This window comes from Elephantulus edwardii, unplaced genomic scaffold (assembly GCF_000299155.1).
Source record: "Elephantulus edwardii isolate Elephantulus edwardi_28Jun2011 unplaced genomic scaffold, EleEdw1.0 scaffold00384, whole genome shotgun sequence".
NCBI classification, from domain to species: Eukaryota; Metazoa; Chordata; class Mammalia; order Macroscelidea; family Macroscelididae; genus Elephantulus; species Elephantulus edwardii.
In genome coordinates, this window is record NW_006400134.1 from 361,391 (window position 1) to 372,867 (window position 11,477).

Here is an 11,477-nt window from a genome sequence, read left to right on the forward strand (position 1 = left end):
GATAATAGCATAAGGACATTTAGATCAATGGAGTGGAATTGAGAGAGTTCAGAAATAAACCTTCAGGTTTACTAGCAATTGATTTTTCACAAATTTACAAAGTAACTCAGTGAAGGAAGGATCTTCTTTTCCACAAATGTTTCTGGGACATGGAATCTACACATTAAAAAAAAATAGGAGAGAAGTTGGACTCCTACCTCATATTATATAAATGAATTAACTAGAAATAAACCTAAAACATAAATATGAGAGTTAAATCTATGAAACTCCCAGAAGAAAACAATACTAGAATAAATCTTCATTGTTAAGCAATGTTTTCTGAGCTATAATACCAACAAGTTAAGGAACAAAACAAAAAATAGATTAAATAGACTTTATGAAAATGATAAAAGCTTTTGTGTTTAAAAAGATATCATTGAAAGTGAAAAGACAATCTGTAGAATGGGTGGAAATGCTAGCAAATCCTACATCTTAGAAGAAACTTATTAAAAAAAAAAGAAGGGATGTATATCCAGGATATATAAAGTAACTCTTAGAATTCAATGATAAATATCCTTTGATTATTTTTATGGTCAAAGGAAATAAAACCAAATATTATCCCACTCCAGCATTATAGCAATGTTCATCAAGACAGCAAACAAGAGAGCTCTGATGGCCTAGTGGCAAGAAGTTGTGCTGCAACCCCTAAGACACGCAGTTCGAATCCACCACAGGCTCCGCTGGAGAAGGAGGGGTCATCTCCTCCTTTACCAGTCAGATCTGATTTGACGGTACACACACACACACACACAAAATTTAAAAAAAGAAGAAGAAGAAGCTGGTCTGCAATCCCAAAGACACGAAATTTGAATCCACCAGCTTTTCTGCAGAAGGAGAGGCAATCTCCTCCTGTGCCAGCTGGATCCGATTCGACAATACACAAGGAAAAAGAAAAGAAAAGAGCGTGCCAGGGATGTGTCCTTTCTCTACACCTTTTCAGACTATACACTGAACAGATCGTTTATGAAGAAAAATGTGGCATCATAATTGGTGGAAGACTCCTCAACAACTTATGTTATGCAAAACTGAGAGGAGGACTTGAAGCATTTGCAGCAGAAGGTCAGAGACTGCACCATTCAGTATGAATTGCATCTCAACATCAAGAAAAAAAAATATCTGCAGCAATAAATAATTTTTAAAAAAAGTGAACTAGGGAGGGAAAACGGAGAGAGTAAAATGTGCAACAACAGATGAATGAAATCTAACTTCTCTGTAAATGTTTTTTAAAATCATAATTAAAATAAAATTTTATTTAAAAAATAAAATAAAACTGGGTCAATAAGCAGAATCGTGATTGATGGAGAAAGGATGTTGTTGCTGTATGTGCCATCAAGTCACCTGTGACTCATTGTGACCCCATGTGACTAGCTCTGAACTTTATCCTATCCTAAGCCAGTCTCAAGGACTCTGACACACCTAAACCTATTACTTCAAATACCATGTCAATCCATCTCATGCATTTACTCTCTCTTGGCTGTCCCTCCATTTCTTCCAATCATGATGATTGTTCATCTATTTAACCTTGCTTGGATCCACAACACAATCAAAACTCTTGGCACCAGCACACAGGGAATCAAAAGGTGAATTAATTGTGTTGGGGGAAACTTGCTGTCAAAGACCTCTGCAGAGTTCTAAAAAATGATGATGTCAGTCTAGAAACTAAGGTGTGCCTAATTCAGTCCAGGTTCTTCTCAATTGCTTGCTATGCTTCTGAGATCTGGACAGTGACTAAGGATGACAGAAGAAGAACTGATGCCTTTGAGTTTGTGGTGCTGGAGCAGAGTATTGAATTGCCAAGAGAAAAAAAATATAACTGTCCGGGAGAGTGTGAAACCAGTTTGCTCTTTGGGGGCAAGGATTTTGAAACTCCGTCTTATATACTTTGGACATGTCACCAGGAGGGACCAACCAGTCCTCAGAGAAGGACATCATGCTTGGAAGGGTGGAGGGTCAGTGCTGAAGAGGAAGACCTGGGTGAGATGGATTGACTCAGTGACTGTGACAATGGCGTCAGGTGTGTCTGAGAGTCACTATGACTTGTAGTTGACTCAGTGCCACATAACAACAACAACATGGTGCAGTGCATTGTTGAATATGATCATTCTAGCCTCAGTCCTCCATTTCTTTATTTTATTTTATTATTTGTTGTGTGTGTACAAATCGGATCTGACTGGTACAGGAGGAGATTTACCTTCCTTCTCCAGGAGAGCATCTGATGGATTCAAACCTCGTACCTCTGGGATTGCAGTGCAGCTTCTTGCCACTAGGCCATCAGAGCTCCCTAGTCCTCCATCGCTGATGTAAACTTGAGCCTATATTGAGTGTACTGTACACTGCCAAAAGAATAAAGACATATGCCTTGGGAGAAGTGTGGCCAGAGTATTCCCATGTTTTGGATATGTTATCAGAAGGGGCAGGCACCTGAAGAAGGCCATCAAGGTTGGAAAAATAGGTCAGAGGAAAAGACAGGAAGACTTTCAAAGAGACGATTAAATAAGGACTGTGACAATTAATTTAAGTACAGCAGAGATTGTGAGGACAGCACAGGACCAGGCAGGGTTTTGTTGTATTGCACATTTGAACAGCTGGAACACACCTAACAAAAACAGTATCAGTGGTCAAGGTCCCATTTTTAAATGAGTTGTCCTTTGTAGTCATGAGAAGGATTAGGGTGAGACGTACCTTGAATACCTCAGCAGAGGGTGTGACTCACGTCACCATCCTTTAACTTCCTTATTCAGGTCACTTCTCTTCACTGCCTTACTGAAGTCACAACCTTGCTCAAGTCACACATTTTACCTTACACGAGATAAAGGAAGAGAGAAATGAGCAGAGAGGAGGGGACCTGACTGTCCTCTAAGGAGCAGAAATAGGAGTGAAGTGGGTCCTTTGGACCTGGCTCCCTGAGCTGGAGACCTCCGAGACCCAGGAGACAGAGCACCAGAGATGGAGAGGACAGCAGCAGAATTAGGAGATCTGCAGTGCACAGCTCAGTGGACTCCTAATAGAGTAAGACGCCTCTGGGCATTTACCAGCAAAGCTAAAAAACAAAACAAAACCAAAAAACAACAAAACCAAACCCCCAAACTTGCTTTATAATACTTGCCTGATGAGGCCAAAAGGCTGCGGGCCAGGGAGGCTGAGGGCCAGAGAGAGGAGTGTCTTTGGGCACAGCTGAGAAGTTGTCCTGACTGGAGACTCATGGCATGAGTCATTTCTCATCCTGAATTGTAACCTGTTACTTCCCTCATACACCCCGTGACCATGAGTATTGTCTGTGGGTTCTGTGTGGGCATCAGACTCAGCAGGGAAGTGCTGTGGGAGGAACAGTTGGAGTCAGAATTGGTAAAAAGTTTGGAGAGTGGAAGCATTACAGACCTTCCTTTTTAGGAATTAGCTTTAGGCTGCTGATGCTGATGAATCTTTCTCCCCTCATGAAGTTAGAGCAAGAGGCCTTCTGTAGGCCTATCCAGAGAGGCCAGGCTAACCTCCTCATTTCTGTATCTTTATTTACATCTGCAAGGTCCCCTTTGCCATATAAAGTAACATTCACAGGTTCCAGGGATTCAGTTCTAAATCTCACTAGAGACAGACCGTTGTTCAGCTTTCCATACTGCCCAGTCACCAAGAGAGTGAATTCTGACTGAGATTAACCTCCTCTATGTTTTCAATGGCTGACTTTTCAGAAGTAGATCAGCAGACCTTTCTTCCTAGGTGATAAAGAGGCATAAGGGAAGGGGTAGGAAGTAAGGCTGCTGCTTATAGAGCCCTGAGGTTCTGTGTATGGTGATGGACAGCTTGCTTTAAGGATAAAGACCACACAGCTGATTAATACAATTGAGGTCAGTAAGTAGTACACCTGCAAAAAGCTGAATTCACAAAAGTTGTCAGATAGATATTCTTATAATAACAAACAAACAAAAAATCTTTGGGTTAACAATCGGGTACGTTAACCTTCATACCACCCTGACACTGCCTAGTAGAAATATAATGTGAGGGACGAATGCAGGCTGTTGTTGTTGTTGTTATGTGCCGTCGAGTCACTTGCGACTCATAGTGACCCTATGTACAACAGCCCTAAACTCCGCTCTGTCCTGTGCCAATTGCACTGTGTCTGACACTCCCATCCCAATTATCACAGTCACTGAATCAATCCACCTCATAGAGGGCCTTCCTCTCTTGCGCCGTCCCTCTCTAAGGACCGGTCTCTCCTCACAACATGTCCAACGTATGTTAGATAGAGCCTCAGAATCCTTGCCTCCAAGGAGCCACCCGCTTTAACCCTTTCCAGGACAAATCTGTTTGTTTTCCTAGCAGTCCATGGTATTCTCAATACTCTTCTCCAGCACCACAGCTCAAAGGCATCAATTCTCCTTCTATCCTCCTCGGTCATTGTCCAACTCTCTGATGCATAACAAGTGATTGCGAAGACCATGGCCTGTATCAGACACACCTTAGTCTCCAGAGAGACACCATTGCTCTTCAGTATGGATAATTTACTTTTTTTCAATTGTTGTTGTTATGTGCCGTCAAGTTGCCAGTGGCTCACAGAGACCCTATGTACAATAGCCCTAAACCCTGCTCTATTCCATGCCAATCTTATTGTCTCTGACACATCTACCCCCATTACTCCATTAAGTGAATCAATCCACTTCATCAAGGGTCTTCCTCTCCTGCGCTGTCCCTCCACCCTACCAAGCACGATATCCCTCTCCAACATCCCACCTTGCAACATGTCCAAAGTATGTCAGACGAAACTTTAGAATCCTTGCCTCCAAGGTGCAACCTGGTTTCACCCTCTGTAGGATGTACCTGTTTATTCTCCTAGCAGTCCATGGTATATTCAATACTCTTCTTCAGCACTACAGCTCAAAGGCCTCAACTCTCCTTCTATCATCCCTAAGTCATTGTCCAGTTTTCTGATGCATAACAAGTAATTGCAAAGAGTATGGCCTGGATCAGGCACATCTTGGTCTCTAGACTGACATTGTTGAATTTCAGTATTCTGCAGAGGTCCCTAACAGATTTTCATGATGCAATTTCTCTTTTGATTTCCTGGCTGCTGGTGCCAAGAGTGCTGATTATGGAGCTAAGTAAGCTGAAGCTATTAACAATCGCAATCTCTTCACTTAATGCTGCCTATTGGCCCAGTGGTAAGAATCTTTGTTTTCTTGATGTTGAACTTCAATCCATATTGAAGGCTGCAGTCCTTGACCTTTTACAGCAAATGCCTCAGGTCCTACTCAGTTTTGGCAAGGAAGGTTGTGTCATCTGCGTAACACATATTATTGATGAGTCTTCCTCCAATTCTGATGCCTCATTCCTCCTCACAGAGCCCAGCCTCCCGGATGTCTGTTCTACATATAGATGGAAAAGGTATGGAGACAGGATGCATCCCTGACACACTCCATTCCTGATTTTGAACCATGTTTCCTTGTTCTGTTCTGATGACTGCTTTCTAGTCTAAGTTCAGGCTTCACAAAAGCACAATCAAATGTTCTGGAATCCCCGTTCTTCTCAGAGTCAGCCACAGTTTGTTGTGATCCACACAGTTAAATGCCTTTGCATAGTCAATGAATAACAAACAGACATTCCTCTGATATTCTCTGCTTTCAGCCAAGATCCATCTAACATTGTCTATAACGTCTCTAGTGCCACGACTTCTTCTAAACCCAGCCTGCATTTCTGGCATTTCTCTGTTGATGTGCTGGTCCAGTCGTTTTGGGATAATTTTCAACAGGATCTTGCTTGCATGGGATATTAATGATATTGTTCAATAATTTCCACACTCTGTTGGATCATTTTTCTCTAGAGTGGGAGCAAATATAGATCTCTTCCAGTCTGATGACTAGGTGGCTGTCCTCCAGATTTCTTGGTACAACTTGGTGAGTGCATCCAGGGCAGCATCTGTTTGTTGAAATATGTCAGTTGGTACTCCATCAATTCTTGGGGGCTTCCCCCACCCCAATTCCTTCAGAGCAGCTTGAACTTCCTTCATGAGCACTGGCTCTTGATCATGTTGTTTCATGAAATTCTTCTGTGTCAGCCAATTTTTTTTTAGTAAACAGACAAGTGAAACTTATTTTCATAATATATAAAATTTAACCCAATAGCAGCATACTAACATGTTGTTGTTATGTGCCATACAGTCGTTTGCGACTCATAGCGACCCTATGCACAACAGCCCTAAACCCTGCTCTATCCTGCACCAACCGCACTGCCTCTGACACACCTATCCCAATTACCCCAGTCACCGAATCAATCCATCTCATAGAGGGTCTTTCCCTCCTGCGCTGTCCCTCCACCCTCCCAAGTATGATGTCCCTCTCCAAGGACCCGTCCCTCCTGGCAACACGCCCAAAGTATGTCAGACGAAGCCCCAGAATCCTTGCCTCCAAGGAGTAGCTTGGTTTAATCCTCTCCAAGATGAATCTGTTTGTTTTCCTGGCAGTCCATGGTACATTCAGTACTCTTCTCCAGCACCACAGCTCAAAAGCATCTAACATGTACTAACATGTACACAACACAAAAATTCATTTTTAGCAGCAGCGCATGCGCCGTAACTGCAGCACGCATGTCTCCTGGGATGTGCGCGGTGGGAGGTGCCCGCGCCGTAACGCGCTTGCGCACACGGCCCCGCCCACCGTGGCGCACAGCGCGCATACGCAGAGGCGACCCACCGCATCCGCCCCACACCGCCTGCCTCTGCGCAGAAGCGAGGCTCGCTGGGTGGCTGGAGCAGTTCCGTGTTTAGCGGCGTCATTTTGTGCTAAGAACCGAGGTGAGACCGGCCTGGTTCTGTGTGAAGTGGCCAGCGGAGCCTGAGTCCCTGGAATGGCGGAGACTCTCTCAGGCCTAGGCGATTCGGGTGCCGCGGGTGCAGCGGCTCTGAGTTCCGCCTCCTCGGAGACTGGAACACGCTGCCTGAGCGATCTGCGAGTGATCGGCCTGCGCGCGGAGCTGAAGAAACGTAATCTAGATTCTAGCGGCAATAAGAGCATTTTGATGGAGCGCCTGAAAAAGGCAATTGACGAGGGGGGTAATCCTGATGAAATTGAAATTACCTCTGAAGGAAACAAGAAAACAGCAAAGAGATCCAGCAAAGGGCGTAAACCAGAAGAGGAGGGTGCAGAAGATAATGGGTTGGAGGAAAATTCTGGAGATGGACAGGAAGACGTTGAAACAAGTCTGGAGAACTTGCAGGACATTGGCATGATGGATATCAGTGTTTTCGATGAAGCAGAGATAGATAATGGGAGCGTTGCAGATTGTGTGGAGGAGGAGGACACTGACAATCTACAGGAGTCCTTATCTGACAGCAGAGAGCTGGTGGAGGGGGAGATGAAGGAGCTTCCAGAGATGCTCCACGAGCATGCTGAGATGGAGGACAAAGACACTATAAATAATTTAGATACTTCATCATCTGATTTCACTATATTACAGGAAATGGAGGAGCCGTCCCTGGAGCCAGAAAATGAGAAAATACTTGACATTTTTGGGAAAACTTGTAAATCTGAGCCAGTAAAAGAAGAAGGTTCCAAGCTGGAGCAGCCATTGGCACAGGATACAAGTAGCATGGGGCCAGACAGCAAGCTTGCAGAGGAAGAGGACCTTTTTGACAGCGCCCACCCAGTTGAGGAGCAGGAGGAGGGTGATTTAGATTTGGCCAGCAAGTCAACACACTCAGTGGAGCAAGGCAGACACCCTGTTAGCAGTAGTGAAAAGGGAGCCTGCGGAGCTGACAGGCGATGGCAAGAGCGCGGACTCTGAGCCAGCGGGGCTAGAGAAGCCAGTTGAGCAGAGTAGTAAAGGCCCAGAAGACGCGGACGCCTCCAGCGAGGAGGTGACCACGGAGGCGCCACAGGAAGCCTCAAGCCCTGAGCCCAGAGATAGCAAAGAAGACGTGAAGAAGTTTGATTTTGAAGCTTGTATTGAAGTCCCTCCAGCTCCTAGAGAGTCCCTCAGCCAGTGAGGGCATTGATCAGAAAATGAGTTCTGGCAAAGATGACTCGGATACAAAACGACTTTCCAAAGATGGAAAGGGTCGCAGCAGTTGTGGTAGAAATTTCTGGGTCAGTGGACTGTCTTCTACCACCAGAGCTACAGATTTGAAGAATCTTTTCAGCAAATATGGAAAAGTGGTGGGAGTTAAGGTTGTGACAAATTCTCAGAGTCCTGGAGCTCGCTTTTATGGCTTTGTTACTATGTCCACTGCAGAGGAGGCCACGAAGTGCATCAGCCACCTCCACAAAATGGAGCTCCATGGCAAGATGATCTCGGTGGAGAAGGCCAAAAATGAACCTGTTGGCAAGAAGACCTCTGACAAGAGAGAGGACGAAGGGAAAAAAGACAAGTCGAGCCCCAGTGACAGATCTGCAAACCTCAAAAGGGATGAGAAAGCTGACGAGAAAGATGATGCTAAAAAGGGTGAAGACGGAAGTGGCGAAAAGGGTAAAGATTCAGAGAAGCAGAAATCTGGCCCCTCAGAACGCTCTTGATCCACAAAGTCAGGGAGTCGGGGCACCGAGCAAACCGTTGTCATGGATAGGTTCAAGGGCGTGCCTGTCATCAGTGTCAAGACGTCTGGATCTAAAGAAAGAGCATCCAAGAGCCAGGATCGCAAATCAGGCAGCAGAGAGAAACGGTCTGTTGTATCTTTTGATAAAGTCAAAGAGCCTCAGAAGTCCAGGGACTCAAGAGTTCTGCTGGGTGCGTGAGCGCAGCGAGCGGGAGCACCGCATGCAGGCCCAGTGGGAGCGCGAGGAGCGGGAGCAGCTAGAGATCACCCTGTGAGAAGCTGGCCTTCCAGAGGCAGCGGCGGGAGCGACAGAAACGCATGCACATGGAGCGTGAGCGCTGCAAGGAGCAGGAGCGCATCCACCGGGAGCGTGAGGAGCTGCGGCGCCAGCAGGAGCTGTGCTACGAGGAGCAGCGGCCCTATGACCTGGACGGCCAAAGAGATGATGCCTGCTGTCCAGAAGCCAAGCGGGCTGCTCTGGATGACCGCTACCATTCTGACTTCAGCCGTTCAGACCGCTTCCATGACTTTGACCACCGTGATGGTGGCCGCTACTCCAACCACTCAGTATATAGGAGAGAAGGTTCCAGATCGATGTTGGGAGACAGAGATGGACAACATTACCCCAATTGTCATGGAGGACCAGAGCACCACGGCCAAGACTCCCGAGATGGATGGGGCAGCTACGGCTCCGACAAGAGGATACGTGAAGGCAGGGGGCTGCCTCCCCCACCCAGATGTGACTGGGGGAATCATGGCTGAAGACTGGCTGATGACCGTGCATGGCCAGGTGGTGCCGAGGGAGGCATGATGGACAGGGACCACAAGAGATGGCAAGGTGGAGAAAGAAGCATGTCTGGCCACTCTGGGCCAGGCCACATGATGAGCTGGGGCGGGATGTCGGGGTAAGGCATTTTGTCACTGGCGTGTGCTCTTTCCCTTGACGCTTCATCTCTCTGCCTTTAGCAGTCTCTTCTTTGCCTGTTGCTTCACTTGGTGAAGGTTTAAAACCAGTCAAGTCTTTCCAACCAGTACTACCTTCCCTTTACCTGTGATGTGTTCTCGGTCCTGTTTCTCTGCTCCTCAAACGGTTGTGAGTCTGTCTTCTGACGCTGCTGCTGCAGAGCGGGACAAGAGTCGAGGAGAGCGCCTGGCCGGTGGGAGGGCCTCACGGACACATGATCTGAATTTGTTCCTAGGCGGGGCAGCTTTGCCCCCAGTGGAGCCTCCCGGGGACACATGATGCCACGCGGCGGGATGCAGGGAAGATTTGGAGGCCAGGCCCCAGGGAACAGACTGAACGAAGCCCACTTCACCCAGGGAACAGACTGAACGAAGCCCACTTCACCCGCCGCTACTGATGCTTTCCACCCGTGCCTGCCTGTGGCCACCAGAACCTGTTCTATTAGTTCTCTTAAACTGTGTAAAAATTTTTTTTTAAATCGGCTGCCATATTGTAGCTCAATACAATGTGAATCTGGGTTTCTATTTGTTTTGGTTTTTGTAATGTGTTTCTGTTCACATACCCTTTAAAAAAAGTCATTTTTAATGATATACTTTATTATTGTTTCTGAAAATACAAAGCAGAACTTACACAAGTTCAACAATTTCTATATACAATTGATCAACATCAATTATTCTTCAAGTTATGTAACAATTTACATCCCTTTTCAAAAATGTTCCTCCTAGTTAACATAAAATAACTTCTCCTCTGTTTCCTACATAATCTTTTGAGTTGGTGTTTTCAGTTTGATCCCTTGCAGATCATTCATTCTTTAACATAGGACAACATTCTTGACTAATCAGCTGTGCTGATAACCCAAGGCACAGAATTTCAAACCCACCAGCTATTCCTCAGGATTAAATGGACAATCTCCTCTCCTGCTTTACAGCCTCTGAAAACCACTGGATGGTCAGCTATGAGTTCCTTTCAACTCTACAACGGTGTGTGGGACAGAGAGAGAGAGATTGCTTGGATTAAAGAATACTTTGTTGTGTTGTTGTTGTGTACTGTAGACAGGAGCAGCCTAGAGTTGATGCTCCAGCAGGTTTTCAGAAGCAGTTAGTCACATGGGAGGAGACTGCCCATCCTTCTCCCACAGAGCGGCTGGTAGCCCTGAACCATATGCTTTCAGAATTGCCGCACAACTTCTTTTCACTAAACAGCCAGAGCTTCTAAAGAACACTTTAGGATATATTTTGCTTGTTTATTTTAAGGTTTAAAGAACTATCTCAGGGTAGTAGTTTCAGAAGCTCATCCAGCCTCAGTGGCTTCAGAAATGATAGATTCTGTGAACATTTTAAATGTTCTTTCACATTTCCCCCCCTTTGACCAAGATTCTTCTATAGAACTTTTAATCAAAATGTCCAGTAATGACAGCCAGACACCATCCAGTTCTGATCTTGTGACAAAGAAGGCAGTTGTTCACAGAGGCAATTACCTAAGCATTCCTTTCCCTCCTCCTCTTCTTGACTCTGTTGTTCCAGAGGAATAGAGACCAATTGTTAACCTTGAATAGTCTCTTGCAAACTTTTAAGACCCCTGGCATTTCTCACTGAGCTTAGAAGCAGAACGTAAGTACTAAGCGTAACATTAAGTCAATTACCTGGGATGTCCCATGAAACCATGATGCTAACCTTCAAACAAGAAACCAAACCACGTGAGATATTTGGTTGTACATAAGCAGCCTAAGCACCTGCTCATTTCTGTGTTCCTTTTTTGTTTATTGTTGTATGTAAGAATGTCAGACATTTGTGAATTCAGCTTTTTTTTTTACAGGTCATAGTGGTTTTTTCTCCCCCCTTTTATTGGGAAAAACATATTGGGGTACAAGGAGGTGAGGGTTGGGGGCAGAAGGGTGAGGATGGGCCAGGATGCAGTTGCAGAGCTGCACAGTTTGGTTGGTGGGGGGAGCAGGTG

General features: G+C 45.6%; 1 pseudogene; it reads left to right on the plus strand.

The window, feature by feature from the left end:
- Window positions 1–6,873: 6,873 nt before the first annotated feature.
- On the plus strand, window positions 6,874–9,918 carry LOC102848671 (annotated as a pseudogene).
- The last annotated feature ends 1,559 nt before the right edge of the window (window positions 9,919–11,477 follow it).